At 37.4% G+C, this 15629-nt stretch overlaps 1 protein-coding gene across 1 annotated transcript in view; it reads left to right on the top strand.

Moving 5' to 3' along the window:
- The first annotated feature begins 1581 nt into the window (after window positions 1-1581).
- BLTP1 (bridge-like lipid transfer protein family member 1) overlaps window positions 1582-15629 on the top strand; it is a 204592-nt gene continuing 190544 nt past the window's right edge. The window contains exons 1-3 of the mRNA XM_080795525.1: window positions 1582-1824; window positions 3532-3616; window positions 9617-9683. The gene's annotated coding sequence lies outside the window, so the exon portion shown is untranslated. The remainder of the gene's footprint in view (window positions 1825-3531; window positions 3617-9616; window positions 9684-15629) is intronic.

The raw sequence follows: 15629 nt of genomic DNA on the forward strand, positions 1-15629 counted from the left end.
TGAGCCACCCAGGCACCCAGAGAACTATTCCTTTTATCTCTTCCTTTCCTTTCTTCCCTCCTTCCCTGAGCCCCAGGGCAATTTAGTTCAGTTCCGTTTTCTATGTGAGGATTCTGAACCACATCTAGGTAATTTCTAGATTCCTAGAGAATTCGTACTGGGACAGTTTCTCTCTTGGGCAAAGTTGGTAGTTTGGCTGTGGCAAACTTGAATTCATGTGGGGTCCTGGGGCCTTACTAGGGAACAAAGATTGAGAATGACTGGGATTCTTCCAGATTTCGAAAAAGACTATTGAAATTAATTTCTTTGCAGAGGTGGAGAAATAAACTCTAAAGAGGTAATTCAAGTAAGGGTGGTAGGAGTGTCCTGGTAGAAGGTGGAAGTAACTAAAATAGGGGCATGTTTTTCTCTTTTTGGCTTTTCTCCAGTCCTTTCATAACTCACTTCTGCTAGGGCCTCTATTTCCTTATATGCAATAAAGGTTAATATGGTATGTCATATGTTTAATCTCTTCTGGCTTTATTTTATATTTGGTTTCACATCTGTTTCTTTTAGGGTAAGAGTAAAACTCCCACTTGAAAACATTAGGAGGTATGGTACGGTACTTCAGCTCAGGAAGGAAGTCAGAACTAGAGTTTTAGACATTTAGAACTTGAGGGAGGATAAGGTATACAGTAATGCTAAAGAGCATGAACTTTGGTGCCACATTGCTTTGGTTCTACCCTAGCCTTCCAAGTTATTTAACCTCTCTGTACCTTAGTATTTAAGGTGCAGTTTGGCAAGTTATTTGACCTTCCTGTACCTTAGTTTTTAATTTGTGAAATGGGAATAGAAGAGATAATAAGAGTACCTATCTCCCAGGATTTGGGGAGGATTAAATGCATCAATAAAAAGTGCTTGAAACAGTGCCTGGGCCATGCTTAACACTCTGTTTGCTATTGCTTGCATATCACTGTGTGCATTTCTAGTTGTCCACATCTGTCCCGAGCAATCCCAAATCTTCCATAGAGCTAAGACTGTTATCCACTTTCCTCTTCCTATTACAAATTGTACATAAAAAATGCACAGTATATGTGAGATAATTCTCGAACTCCAGAGAGTTGTTTGCCTTGGTTCACCCGCTAAATAATATGAAGTCTTTCTCTTTAAAAATGGTGAGCATCAAACCACTTTTCATTAATACAATAACAGACTCAATTGATTCAATATAGTTTCATTTCATACAATGAAGCTCCCGGTATTGATAAGGTCATAAAAGTATTACTCTCTATTCCTAGAGGATTCATTTCACTTCATAGTATCAGTCTGATTCTCCTTTTTGTTAGCCTTCTGTTCTTTTCTGTGCTTCTCTGTCTCCCGGCCTCAGGCAGGCGTTCATTGACATTCCCTTTGCAAGTGTAGCGGGTGATTTTTTTCAAGCCAGCCCGGGACCTGAGCCTCAGGGCCCAGACTCCACCCTCAGCCTGGGGAGGTTTGGGGGAGGGAAGGGGAGGAAAGGAAAGGGGTGGGACGCCGCAGATTCTTGGGTGGGGCTTGGGTGGCGTGCCGGCGCCGTGACGTGTGACGCCACCAGTTGGCGCAGTCGCAGTGGCGCCTGGCCGTGGCTGGGACCCCTCCCATCCTTCTCCGCCCCTCTGTGTCAGTGGCTAGGGGCCCCTGGCAGGACCTGTGGCAGCTGGCCGGGGTGGCGGGGTTAGAGGGTCGTGGGCACCGGCAGAGCTTCGCGGGCCGGGTCCGGCTCGGCGCTGCTGCCACTGCCCGAGGCCTTTGGCGTCGCTCGGAGAGAGGCCGGAGCGGTTCCAGGCCGCCCCGGCGCTCGCCCAGGTGAGGGGACGGGGTCGGCCTGGGCAAGGGTTGGGGTGAGCAGCAGTTTTCCGTCATCTCTGGAACTCAGCCTGGTGGGAGACTGGAGGTTTGGCTTCATCGCTGCTGTCTGTTGCGGTGTCGACTCATTTCTTAGTTTCTGATACAGCACCGGGACCTGTAGACCTGGTGCCGGAGGTCAATGGGAAGGCCTGGAAGGGCCATCGTAGTCGGATTGTTGGGGGCGCGGACACAGGAGCGGCCTCTGTAGATGGTGATAAGGCGGGTGGGCGGCGCCCACTTGCTTGTGCGTGGACTCGGCGGGCGGGAATTTCAGTGCACCTGCAGGCTCCGGCTTTAGCCCTTAGAGCAGCTCTGGGATGCTTCAGACCCGAACTGCTTAACGTAGCGTCGATTGGCCAAAGGCCGCGGAGCCTTAGAACTCCCCTTTCCAATTAAGGCGTGGGGTGTTTTGTACTCAGAATTGGCGCTTGCCGAGTCTACAGTATGGAAGAGTACATTTCAGCGGAAACATTATCTTTGGTCAAAGGAAGGTGAAGGGAAGTTGATTTTCCTTCCGCAGAGTATCGTGTCCCACCCACCCTCTCACACCCAACTCCCATTCCTATTGGCCTTAGTTTTGACAGTAGGAAGTTGGGGACGCTTGTTAAATGGAAAGAGTTCCTGTAAATTTCCTCCAAAAGGAAATCATGGTGTTTAGTTTTTTTTTTTTTAACTGTCCAGTCGTGTAAGTTAAGTTTCATCTGGTTTCATGTTGCTGCTTTCACTCTTTGCATGGCATTGAAGCTGATTTATTCTAAATTAACCATAAATATTAAATATAAAAATGGATGAATTAACCAGAATATTTATCTTATATAATTGTTGAGTGGTACATATTTCATTATTCATGTTATCTCATTTAATCATCGTAACATTCCTATCATGTAAAGCCTATTATTATCACTTCATAGATAAACGCACAGGCCTAAAAATCAACTTGTCCAAAGTTAAGAGATGTGATTTAAACCAGTACTCTGACTCCAGTTTACAGTCTCTTAATCAGTATGCTTATCATCTCCCAAGTATCTTAAGAGTTTGCAAAGTGGTTTTCATTTGATGAAAAGTGTGCCAGTTGCTTGGAATAGGAAGGGAACTGAGGCACCATTCTTGCCACCAAGAACCCAACAGTTTGAGAGAACCTTTTCAAGGCCACACTTTGAGAGAGAGAGAGAGAGTGTGTGTGTGTGTGTTTTAGTATTTTATTTCTTTAGAGAGTGCATCTGGGGGTGTGACAGAAGAGAGAACATCTCAAGCAGGCTGAGTGTGGAGCCCAGTGGTGGGGCTGATCTCATGAGCCTGAGATCGTGACCTGAGCCAAAACCAAGAGTCAGATGGTTAACTGACTGAGCCACCCAGGTGCCCCTTGAGTATGTTTTAAAGGTAAGATTTGACCTCGATAACCCTCTAACTGCCCAGATCATGCTGTTTCCTTGGGTGTGATGGTTTGGAAACCTTTAGAATGGTGTAGTTTGGAAACTGTGTTCTTATTCTAGATTTAAAAGTATTTCTTGTTTGGAAATTTAAAGTAGGAAATGCAGTTTTGGAGTAACATTAACTTTCCACATGTGTGCATTCTCATGCATGTAATCAAATAATTTAATCTGAAATGGTGGAAATGCTGGTAAAGCCAGACTACCTTGTATATTGGTTAAATATTCTTTTCAGGTTTGTTAAGATGAAATGCTGCAGGTGGATCTTCTGAAGATTAGGAGGAAGAAAAACAACATTGCAGACTCTGAAAAAAAATTGGGTAAATATTTTGGCTAAGTTTTATTTATTTTTATTTTTTAAAAGATTTTATTTATTTATTTGTCAGAGAGAGAGAGAAAGAGGAAGAGCACAGGCAGGCAGAGTGGCAGGCAGAGGCAGAGGGAGAAGCAGGCTCCCTGCAGAGCAAGGAGCTGGTTGTGGGACTCCATCCCAAGATGCTGGGATCATGACCTGAGCCGAAGGCAGCTGCTTAACCGACTGAGCCACCCAGGCATCACTTGGCTAAGTTTTTAAAAATCTAATTTCCAATTAAAGCTGAGGTAGAAGAAATCTGACTTTCTGCTTCAGTTGTGTTTTAATTGGCTTAATTAATGGTCAAGGAGTGGGGGTTTGGGGGATGTATAACATGACTTGCCATTCATTTTACCTGACTTTTGAATTGTTGATATCTGACTGACAATTAAAGCAGCTGGTTTTCCCTGGAGCAGATGATCTAAGAGAGAGCGAGGAGGAGGCTGTGATGCCATTTTTTACTTAGTTACACACCGTTACTTCTGTCATATTCTTTTAGAACTGTATCACTAAGTCCAGCCCACACTTGAGAGGAAAATTAATTAAGTTCAACCTCTTGAAGGGAGGAATATTAAAGAATTTTTGGACAAAACTACCATACATCTTTTATCAATTGTCAAGTTCCTTAGGGTCAAATAAACTCTTTCAAAGTACAGAAATATAGCCTTTATGACCAGGTGAGAGAGAGTTTTAGAAAAGTGGGGAGATGGTTAAGTCAGATTTGGCTTACTTTATAATTTGCCCTTCTTTGCTGCTAATCAGGCTCCATAATTTGATGTGTTATCTCTTAGGGTTATTTTTTAAAAAAGTGCTTGTTGACCTTTGATTTAATGGAGGATCCCTTTAGGAGAAAGAAATTTCATAGTGGGAAAAATACGAATTTTTTATAACAAAATATGAATTTTGTTAGCGTTCTTATTAGCTTGTAAATGTCGAGTTGGGAGGAAGGAACTCATTTTTCATATAAAGAAACTGAGAACAAAGAGATAATTATTGAGGCCGTGTCTTAACTGCATTTGTACTCAAGCTTCTCAATGCCATAGTTTTCTCATCTGTAAAATGGGGAATTGTGAATGAGTAGTTATTTGTGACGATTAGATAAGTAAATACACAAAAAGTGTTCAGAACAGTGTGTTTAGAACAGCAAGCATTGAATAAATGTTATAGCCATCGTTATGGTAGCTATATTTTTATTATTTTTTAATACCGTGGAATGAATATTTCAAAGAGTAGGAGAACATTGACCAAAATATTTAAAGTTTAAACTTTAGATTATTGATTTTATTGTACTTTGTCACTTTATATGTATATGTAAAGTATATTTCTATCTGTATCCATTTTTTTCCTATCCATATCCATTTAAAATGCTGTGTCTGATATCACCACTAGTATTGTATAGTCATATCCTCATAAAAGTCCCTGAAGCAGCTTGTTTTGTTGTTGTTTCATTTACATGAAAATTCAATTTCAGTTGTAGCAATTCTCAGCTCACAGAAATTGGCTACTAAATGGATCTTGTAGGCTCTTTGGGTAGCAACATGCTATTAAAAAATATTTTCTTTGTACTTGATATGGTGAGAGTGTTGGTAAACACAGGTGGCCAGTTTTTTTCTCCTTCTCCCCACATCCAATGACCCTATTTTGTTGGGCAAGTAGTTTGAACATGTATTTGGGAGGGTTTTCTGACCGATGTGAATAAGGTAGAAGATAGAAGTTTGAGGGCCAAATAGGAAAATGGAAATAGTTTTATCACAAAAATCCTATAGAATTTTACTTTGCTGGTGCTTTTTACTTTTATACCTTCTGGTGTATTTTTAATCAGAATGAAAGTGGTATGTTGAATTCTTGATTAAAAGAATTAAAGAAAACTTGCAGAGTGTGTTCACTAGTCAGTACAAAAATCAAAGACAAAACCCCATAACCAGTGTATGGGATGTAGGAGTTGGAGGATTAAACCTTTCACGCAGCAGTTACTGTTGATCTCTTTGCATAACTGACCATATCAAGGAATATGTTGAAGGTAGTAATTAGTTCTGGTGGACTACTAAAAGTGGGTTATATTTAAAAATCGTGGTTTCTTCTAGATTTGGAAGTTGAAGTCAGTTCTTTTTACCCTATTCGTAGATATGTTTTCTGGAGATTTTTAAGAGATTTGTTTTGTTTTGCTTTTGCTTTTAATAAGTATTTAGGTAAACTAGCCTAAATTTCTGGTTATAGAAGTCAGGTTTTCTAAAGTGCAACATTTTTGTTGAATGATATGATTACATAGATGTTGAAAATACTTCCATACATAGTATAAGGAACCATTTTTTGCATAGATTACGATGTTAAAAAGTACATTTGTTTAGTTTGCAGATTTGTAGTGTTTGAATTGTCACTCATCATATCTGAATATTTCTTTAGCAATAGTTGCTTGTTGACTATTGTCTTTTGGTATTTGATCTGCTTCTAAGAAACATGCTCACTGGTATTTGTAGAAGTATGTTATTCATATTGACTTAATACTTTTTTGATTGTTATTTATGCCAACTAATTATAAAATTCTGATATTTAGTTACATATATATTTTTTTCTTGTATATTGTAAGGAATGAGATGCATTTTAGTCATTGTTTACTGGTATGCATTTTATTTATTTTATTATTTTTTTTAGCTTTCACCTTTTTTATTGAGCTCAATTTTTTTAAAGAACATTAATAACAGATTAGCTACCACTTTTGTTATGTGTTTCTTGTTAAGCACTGTACTGTGAGTTTTATGTTTGCTTTGTGTTTTTAGTGCCTTCAGCATCTCTTCAAGAAAGAGATGGCCATGTGCAAACAGGCTCTGAGATGCAGGAACTTGCTCAAGCTATATCATGGCTAAGGAAGGAATTAAAGGGATAGAGCCAGCTTTCCATTTCAAATCTGGCTTTAAAGCCTACTCTGGTTCCAGGGTACCAGATGATTTCTGTTATTTCTGATAGAATGTTATTTTACGACTTAATTCTATTGGATTTTAGAATTAGTTATTAATGAATTGTGTTTGTTGCACATAGAATTCTGGGACTGGAAGGGACCTGGAGTGACTCTTTTTAGGTTGAGAGGATTATATACCTGGTTTGACATAAGAGGATAATTATTTATCTTGTTTGTTTAAATGAACAGAATAGGACATTATATATTTTTGTTTGATGTGTACAAAACTGCTACCTGGCCAAAATTGTTAAGGAAATTAAGTTTGCTTTTGTTGCTCACCATCTCCTTTTTAAGATTTCCCCCATCTTCAGGAATCTTGGGCCTTTTGGGGTACCCTTGGATCCTGCTTGTTAGTGAGAATAGTCATCCAGTGAGTTAATTTACACTAATAACATTTGGTAATAATTAATGGAGCTATTACTGAGATGCTTTACTTTGGATTTTAAGAGTGAATATTGTTTACTACTCCATTTAAAGGAGTAGATGGTAGAATTTTAGGCCTTGTATCCTGATGGATAAAATTTTTTAGGCAGAGAGGGCTTTCCAAATCACTATATGGTTGATGAATAATAACAATCTTTTTACTACATTCCATTACTATCTTATAATGTAAAATTTACATATATATATGTGAGATGTCTAATTGCAGTAGGTACTTCTCTATTTGTGTTTGGATGCTCTATTTCTGTAGCATCGTGGAGTTGGAAGGAACATCATTTGTTTCAGGCCATTTATCTTTAGATTGGTGAGTGGACAGTGTTCTATATGAATAGCTCAGATGTTCTAATCATTCTTGAAACTTCATTTTGGATAAAAATGTTGTGATCTGATTTATGTTTTACTTTTGTTTTGGGATGTCATTATGCCATAGTAGAGATAGATAGTTCTTTTGTGTTGGTATTTACTGAGATGTTTGGGTCAATTACCTGACTTATTAATTGTAAGGAGGACATAAATATCTTTGAAATTGGCAACTTTACAAAGGTATCTTAAGATAATTTGTTATGTATGAGCAGAAACCAAACAGTAGCTGAAAAATGTAGGTATATTTTTCTATGACAGTTGATGTAGATGACTAAAATTTGACCCAAGGGCAAGTGATGCAAAAATATGTGTAAAGTGCATACTTCCCAGAATTTCTAGTATACAGAGTGCTGCTATGTTCTAATAGGTGTTTAATTTTACCTGATGATGAACAGAATATCAGTGTTGATGAAGTTCAGAGGGGAACTATAAAGTATAAAGTTGCTTTTCCAACTCTTAAAACCCATGAAATTTCTTTTATAGAACAAAAACTGTAATTAAATCCAAAGAACTTTAACATAGTGGTCTAAAGATACGTGAATACCTTTTTAACCAAAGCATTGTGCCTTCATTGCTGTGTGAGAAATTTGAGAATGATTAAAACTTGTTACATTTGACATTGAGTTATTAAAAAGTTGAATATCCTCTTCTTAAACTCAAGCAAATGAAAACCAGATTTTCTTGAGAATGAAAAAGATCATTTAGGAATTTCTTTGGCTTTGGGTACATTGGGAATACTCACTTGTTTTTGGCAATAGTGCATAATTATGTACTTTTAATTTTTTTTAATCTTGGTATTATTTTTTAAAGATTCTATTTACTCATTTGACAGACAGCTAGAGAGGGAACACAAGCAGGGGGAGTGGGAGAGGATGACAGAAGCAGGCTCCCAGCTGAGCAGGGAGCCAGATGCAGGGCTCAATCCCAGGACCTTGGGATCATGACCTGAGCTGAAGGCAGACGGCTAACTACTGAGCCACCCAGGTGTCCCTGTGTACTTTTTATAATGATGCATTTGTTTCATTCATTTCTGAAACAAGTATTCAGGGACTGTTGTATACAGGAAGTTGGTTGGATATGGCACTTAAATGAGTAGGGCAAACTCATCCTTAACAACAGCTGTCTAGTTGGGGGGCAGACTTCTAAAATGATAATTACAATGTGATACGATAATTGCTAAGATACAGGTAATCATTCAGACAGCCTTTCTTCACCATTTTCTATATTGCCAGATATCCTACTGAAGATTATTGTAACTATTCCAAATCTTAAACTTAATACTGAGAAATCCTTAGCTATATTGTAGAATTTTTTTTTTTAAGATTTTATTTGAGAGAGAGAGAGTGAGAGAGAGAGCACGAGCTGGGGTGAGGGGTGGGCAGGGGCAGTAGGAGGGAGAAGCACGCTCTTCACTGAGCAGGGAGCTCGATGCCAGGCTCAATTCCAGGACCCTGGGATCATGACCTGAGTTAAAGGGAGATGCTTAACTGAATAAGCCACCCAGGCGCCCTCAAAGATTTTTTTTTTATTTATTTGAGAGAGAGAGTGAGAAGGAGAGTGAGAGAGAGAGAGAGAGAGATCATGAGCAGGGGTAGGGGTAGAGGGAGAAGCGGACTCCACACTGAGCAGGGAGTCTGATGGGGGACTGGATCCCAGGACCCTGTAATGGTGACCTGAGCCAGGGGCAGATACTTAACTGAGCCACCTAGGTGTCTGCTGTATTGTAGAATTTTTAAGCTCAATATTTATTGAATGAACAGCAGAAAAATAGCTCTACATTATCATGCAACTGTCTTAAGTATATTGCTCCAAAAAATCAAAATCAAATATATACTTTCCCTTGACAGTTCCAGGGAAAGCTCTGGTTCTTCATAACTAGGTCTTCTCACATCATAGGTAATACTATACAGACTTATTCCTGTTTAAACCTGATATAGGTTTAAAACCTTCTTTTTGAAATCCTGTGTCAAATTATGGGGTGATACCTCTTTTAGAGGAGTCATGCAGCCCTGGAAGACGGTAAACCAGTGCAGGGAGGTTTTCTTGAGAAGCTGTGGGCAGGTGCACAGATCTTCCAGTTCCCCCCATTCCCGTTTTCTGAGGTAATCAAATAATTATTGCTGAGGTAGAGTGGAATTGGGGGATGTGGGGGTAAGCTGTGGGGATGAAGGTCCTCTCATCCATATTTCCTTTCGCCTACCATCCTAGGGCCATTCTTCTGACAGCTATTATAGACAAATTAAAGACGGAGAAAAATAGAAGAGGAACAAGAACTGTAAGTAATGGGATTAGAGCCAAAAAACTGAGAGTAATATATAAATTAAAAAAGAAAACAGAAAAAAATGGAATGAAATAGAAGAGGTTTTAGATAAATATGGATTTGACTTTTTCAAAAATATATAGAAGCCATCAGATTCTCTCATCTTTCTGTCACCAAATCTTTCTATATCTGGGTCTTTCTTTTCCTCTTTCTTCCTGTTCAGATAAAGGAAATGTTTCTCTTTCTGCCAAACCCAGTTCCAAAACCCAGCATATATGTGCCCTGAATTAAAGCAAAATTTTAAAAAATACTAAATATTTAATACTGTGTCCTTTAAATTGTATGATTTCATGATCTCTTTAAAGTACAGAATCTTTTTTCATGTAAAAGAAAACTGTCCTTAGATTTAATAGGACTGGTAACAAATAAAAAAAGAATAGTGCTTTAGTTTGGGTTTCCTCAGAAACAAAACCTGGGTAAGGATTCAAGTTAGTTTACTTGGAAGTGATCATAGGAAACACTGGTAGGGGATGGGGAAGTAAGAAAGGAAAGGGACTGAAGTCAATAAAAGGGCATTATCCTAGCAGTTACTGCTATGGGCATCTGGAACTCACTACCATTGGTGAACTTTCTGAGAGCAAATGAAATACTCCTCCGAGTTATCCCAGACTAAGAGCAAGGAAGCTATAGGTGTTCATCCAACACTTTTCTAGCCATCATTGACATTAACTCTGGCATTTCTGGCTTGTCCTGATTATAAGCTGAGATGTTTCTGCAGTCCAAAAGCAATCCTCAGTAAGATGTTACAGGTGTTGAAAATGAGCATTCTTGTATAGAGGTAAATGCCAGCAGTATATGGGCATGATGCTAACGCATTGGTTGCCATTAACAAATATTTATACAGTGTATTATTTACTTCGTGCTGGTGCTATTCTAAATGCTTTACATTTATGAATTCATCAATTCTCACTATTCAGCTCTATGACATAGGTACTGTTAGTATTCTTGTTTTACAGATGGGTGAATAGAGCATGGAGAGGTTAGGTAACTTGCCAGTGGTGGCACAACTATTATGTTAGGACTGTTAGTTCTAACTTACATAGTCTAGTACAGAATCTATGCTCTTAATCCATATAATGGCCTGTTTCTGGAACAATACAGTCTGAAGCAGGATTTTTTTTTTTTTTTTTTTTTTTTAGAAAAAAAAGCTTGTACTGCAACTCATGACCCTGAGGTCAAAACCTGAGCTGAGACCAAGAGTTGGATGCTTAATTGACTGAGTCACCCAGGCATATTCCCCCTCTCCCCCACCTTATTTTTGTGAGGATTTTTTAAAAGATTTATTTATTTATTTGAGAGAGAGAGCACATAAGCTCATGAACAACGGGGGTTGGGGAAGTAAAGGGAGAGGGACAAGCTGACTGTGCTGAGCAGAGCCCATGGGGCACAGTCCCAGGACTCTGAGATCATGACCTGAGCCAGAATGAAGAGTCAGACACTTAACTCATTGAGCCACCCAGGTGCCCCTTTTTTAGGCTTTTTGATTCTACTGTTTTTCTTTGATAACTGTCTCCTCCTTCTCCCTTACGCAATCTCTTTCCTTTTAGTGTTCTTTACCTCTTTCCTTGATGGCAGCTTACCAGCTGCCCCTTTCTAGAACAGTATAGCTATTCCTCCTTCCATTTTTATACTCAAGGCTATCAAATCAAATAATTCTTTCAAAGGTATTAACTGATCTTTCTGATGTTGTGGTGAAGTTTGAGTTTGGACATTGGTCAGTATTTGCATTTTAATTTTTTAAAAAGATAAGCATTTAAGAACTGAAGAAAGACATGATGGTAGAATGACGGATGACTAAGTTTTTTTTGGGTTAGGAGACATCTATTTCTTGGCCATATTTGTGAGGAGAGGCCATGAGATACATACTTGGGTAAGAAAAGCCTCTTTCTAACCTGTCATTTTCTGTCTTCCAGCTACCACTCTCCCTTTTTCTTTTTAAATTATGGAAGTATTATATGCCAATTCTAAAACATTTGAACACTAAGTATCAAGAATAAAAGTTAAAGTCCTGCTTCACTGATTCTTTTCCTTCCCCCCAAATCTTTCTCACTGTTCTCTCTAGAGGTAGCCACCCCTGGCTTTGCTAGTGTTTTTGCAGATTAGAAAAGTGTACATGCATGCACAAACACACACACTTCATGTATGTGCACATATATGTGTATGTGTGTATATAGGATGTATACATATAACATACATAATAGTCTTTTCTTTTAAACATAAGTGAAATACTATACATTTTGTTTCTCAGTTTGCTTTTTCCCTGCTAACATTACATATATTCTGGACATTTCTCTTTATTGGCCCATATAGAGCCACCTCATTCTTTTAGAAAGGTTGCTTATTATTTCCCAGTAAAATATACCATAATTTATTTAACTATTTTCCTATTGACATTTTTTTCAAATTTCCCAGTATACTGTATAATGCTGCAGTGATTGTCCTTGAAAAATGTCTTACTGTGGCCGAGTATTTCTGAGAAAGTCCTAGAGCTGGTATGTCCAAGTTAAAGCATACGCATTTTTGTAGTATCTGATAAATTATTCTTCCCAAAGATAGTTTATGCCTATCAACTGCATATGAGTGCCCATTTTCCCACATTTTTGCCAACATAATTTTTTGCAGTCTTTCTTATTTTCACTTAATATGACTACTGGGTGATAAATGGTGATTGCTCCCATTTCTAGTGATATTATCCACCTATGTAAATTGAATATATATTTTGCTTATTTTTTCATATTACTAAAAATATTAAAATATATTATTAAAAATTACTATATTTTAGTATAATTATATTATATATTTATATTTATTTCTATATAAATTTATATATATTTATATGTTATATTTAATATATTATTAAATTACATTAAGATATTATTCCTATTTTTTGGTACTGATTTGTAGGATGGCCTCTATTTTTGAAGGACCAAATTAATATTTGGAATTCTATCGCTAAAAGTGTTAATGCAAGTATTAGATGTTTGATAACTTTATTTTTTTTTATGCGTGTGAGACAGAAATAAAACAGTGTGAATCTAGTATTTGAAAGGATTTTACAGGTAATTCATTTTGAAAAGTAATCTTGGAAAGGTATTTCCTAAACTGATATAATTGTGGTGGTATTAAATTAGGAACTTTGATAAATCTATGGTTTGTGCATGTTTGCTTGAACCATTTCACATTTTCATGCTTTTCTATGTGTGTCACTAAAATAATAATCGTCACAATTGCTATTCTAATGTGGACAGCAGTTTTGAAGTAAATATGATGGACTTCAGGAAAAATGAAAAGAATGTAGATGAATCATGAAAATATTGAGAGAACTTGCATTGAAACATGTAGATCAGTGTCATTTTCTTATGTACTAGATAAAAATACCTTTTAAAATGATGTTATACTTGACTGTGTTCAAGGTACTGTCACTGGTATTGTTGATACAAAGATGAATAAAATAATCTTTATTGGTCATAATCTATCAGAAGAGAGAGACAAGATAGATTAGGTTCAGGTTATGCATCTTTGGTGGGAATATCATAGAAGTGAGGCTATGTTCTTCTGTTAAGATGGTAGCTACATTTGCGGTAAGTGAACTTAGCATAATGCCTGGACAAGTTGAGCCACTGTGTTGTACACCTGAAGTGAAAGTAACATTGTATGTCAACTATAATCAAATAAATTAATAAAAGGAGTGCACAGTTCTGATTTATCTTAATACTGATGGTGTTTACTTTCTTTGATCCTTAATTAAATTTCACAAAGTTCCTCTTTCCCCCTTTGTCATTAATAATTATTTTGAGGGGAGTTATTTTGAAGTGATATGAGAATCCTGTTGCTTATCAAAATTTAATTGATTATATTGGTAGGGACTCATAGATTCTTTTTATTAAATGGGTTGTAATCTATTACTAGTATTTATTTTGATGCTTAAATTGCCCCAGATTTTGCCACTGGGAGCCTCTTCAAGCTAGTTTCTGTGTCCTTTTGACATGTTCCCATCATTCAGGTATTTCTTTCCCTTCTGGAAAACACAAGCTCGTCTTGACTTTCCTTGCCCTATTTGTGGAATCAGCCATTTCTTCAAGGAGCCCTGTTTCCTCTTGATAGAAAATGTTTTTTAGGAGCAAAGTTCTCTGTTCATTTTAATTTTGGTGCTGCTCCCAGACCCTTTAATGAGCACATGTATATACATACATACTCATGTTTGTAGCCGCATTTATTTCTATATCCACCTATATTGAAAACTATAACTCCAGTTCTTATCAAACACCATTGGATTAATTCTAATATTCTTCATTTTTATATCCTCCAACAGTGAGAAAACTGGCTTTTATTATCCTTAACATATTTACTTTATTTATCCCCTCCCCCATACCCTGTAAGTGTTGTTTCCTAGGTGTGTGCCGTCCTTTTCTTGCTCCCACATCAACACACTACTCCAGATTGCCCTTCTGCATGGAAGCGCTATTTATTTCTTTGGGGTCTGATGCTTTTCTCTTGGGTTCTAATGCCATGCATCTAGCAACCTGCCTGCTCAGGCTCCAACACCTTAAGCTGGTCTCTCTTCAGCTTCCTCTCCTAACCATTGACACTCTCTTCCTTCCACTCAGACTCTAGCACCCTGTGCCTGACCTCTTCCCTACAAGTATGGTCTCCTTATCCTGCTATGGTTTTGATGTCCTCAAAAACTGCCACTGTTTCACTAGCCTCTTTAATCACACAATTAGATACTTAATATTATTGGGCTATGATACCCCCCTATGCCACTGAGACTCCTGTTCATCTTTTCCCCAAATGCAGATGCCTACCTTACTGTGCTTTACCTTTTGGATTTTAGACTGAACCATTGAGGGAAGGAAAACAACCAATTTGTTAATCCATCAATTGCTTCATGAAGAATATGCAGTAGAGACCTCTCCATTAATGAATTCGTGGTGTACCATGTAAACAGTGTAGTTAAGCATGCAGCCCCAGTTCAATCTGGATTCTCTGTACCCATGTGGCTTTGACTTACTTCCTTTTCATCAGAATGTCTGCTTCTTACCCAGGGCTTTTATTAAGTCTTAGCCTTTACTTCAGTACTTACTCAATGTGTTGTTTTAACTATTGAGCCTTTATCTGTTGATTTCTCTTAAAGCTTTTGCATTAACTAATAATTGGGAAAGCTTTGATTAAATCTGTATGATACTGCCATTTTCTGTCTTTGCAACCTGAACACCCTCTTTATCATTCTCCTTGGCTGTGGGTTGTTATAGTAGTTAGTGGTAGAGAATTTTGGATGAGATCTTTAGATTCTCTTGGTAGATAGATCACTCTCCCTTGGATTTGATTCAAAACAGATCACCTTTTTATATTAAAACCTGAATGCCAGGATGCATCCCTCATGAAACATCCCCAGGAGTTAGTAGGTGATCTTTTCATCAGCAGTGGTGTGGTGATGTATTATAAAATCATAAAAGTAAATATGAAATAGGCACAGATGTTACTTCATAACATATAAGCTATTAATTTTGGTTTTGAATATAAGCCTTTCCAGTGTTTTCTTCCTCTTAAAATTTATTATTTTTTTTTTTTAGTTTAAAACAAAAAAGGAAGAAGGAAAGAGAAGTTCATGTTGTAAAGTTAGCCCCCAAATTTTAAGTTGCCAGTTGATAGATTTTTCAAAGCTTTGAACAGCGTGAGAACACCTTTTTCTAGTTTTGAGATATAAATGACAAATACTATATTAAGGTGTATGACCTGATTGATATGAATATATATTGCAAAATGATCACCATTGTAACTACCATCACCTCATATACTTACAACTTTTTTTTATCTTGTGATAAGAACTTTTAAGATCTATTCTCTTAGCAACTTTCAAATATATAATACAGTATTGTTAACCATAGTCACCATGATGTC

The sequence above is a fragment of the Martes martes genome (assembly GCF_963455335.1).
Source record: "Martes martes genome assembly, chromosome: 2".
Taxonomy (NCBI): Eukaryota; Metazoa; Chordata; class Mammalia; order Carnivora; family Mustelidae; genus Martes; species Martes martes.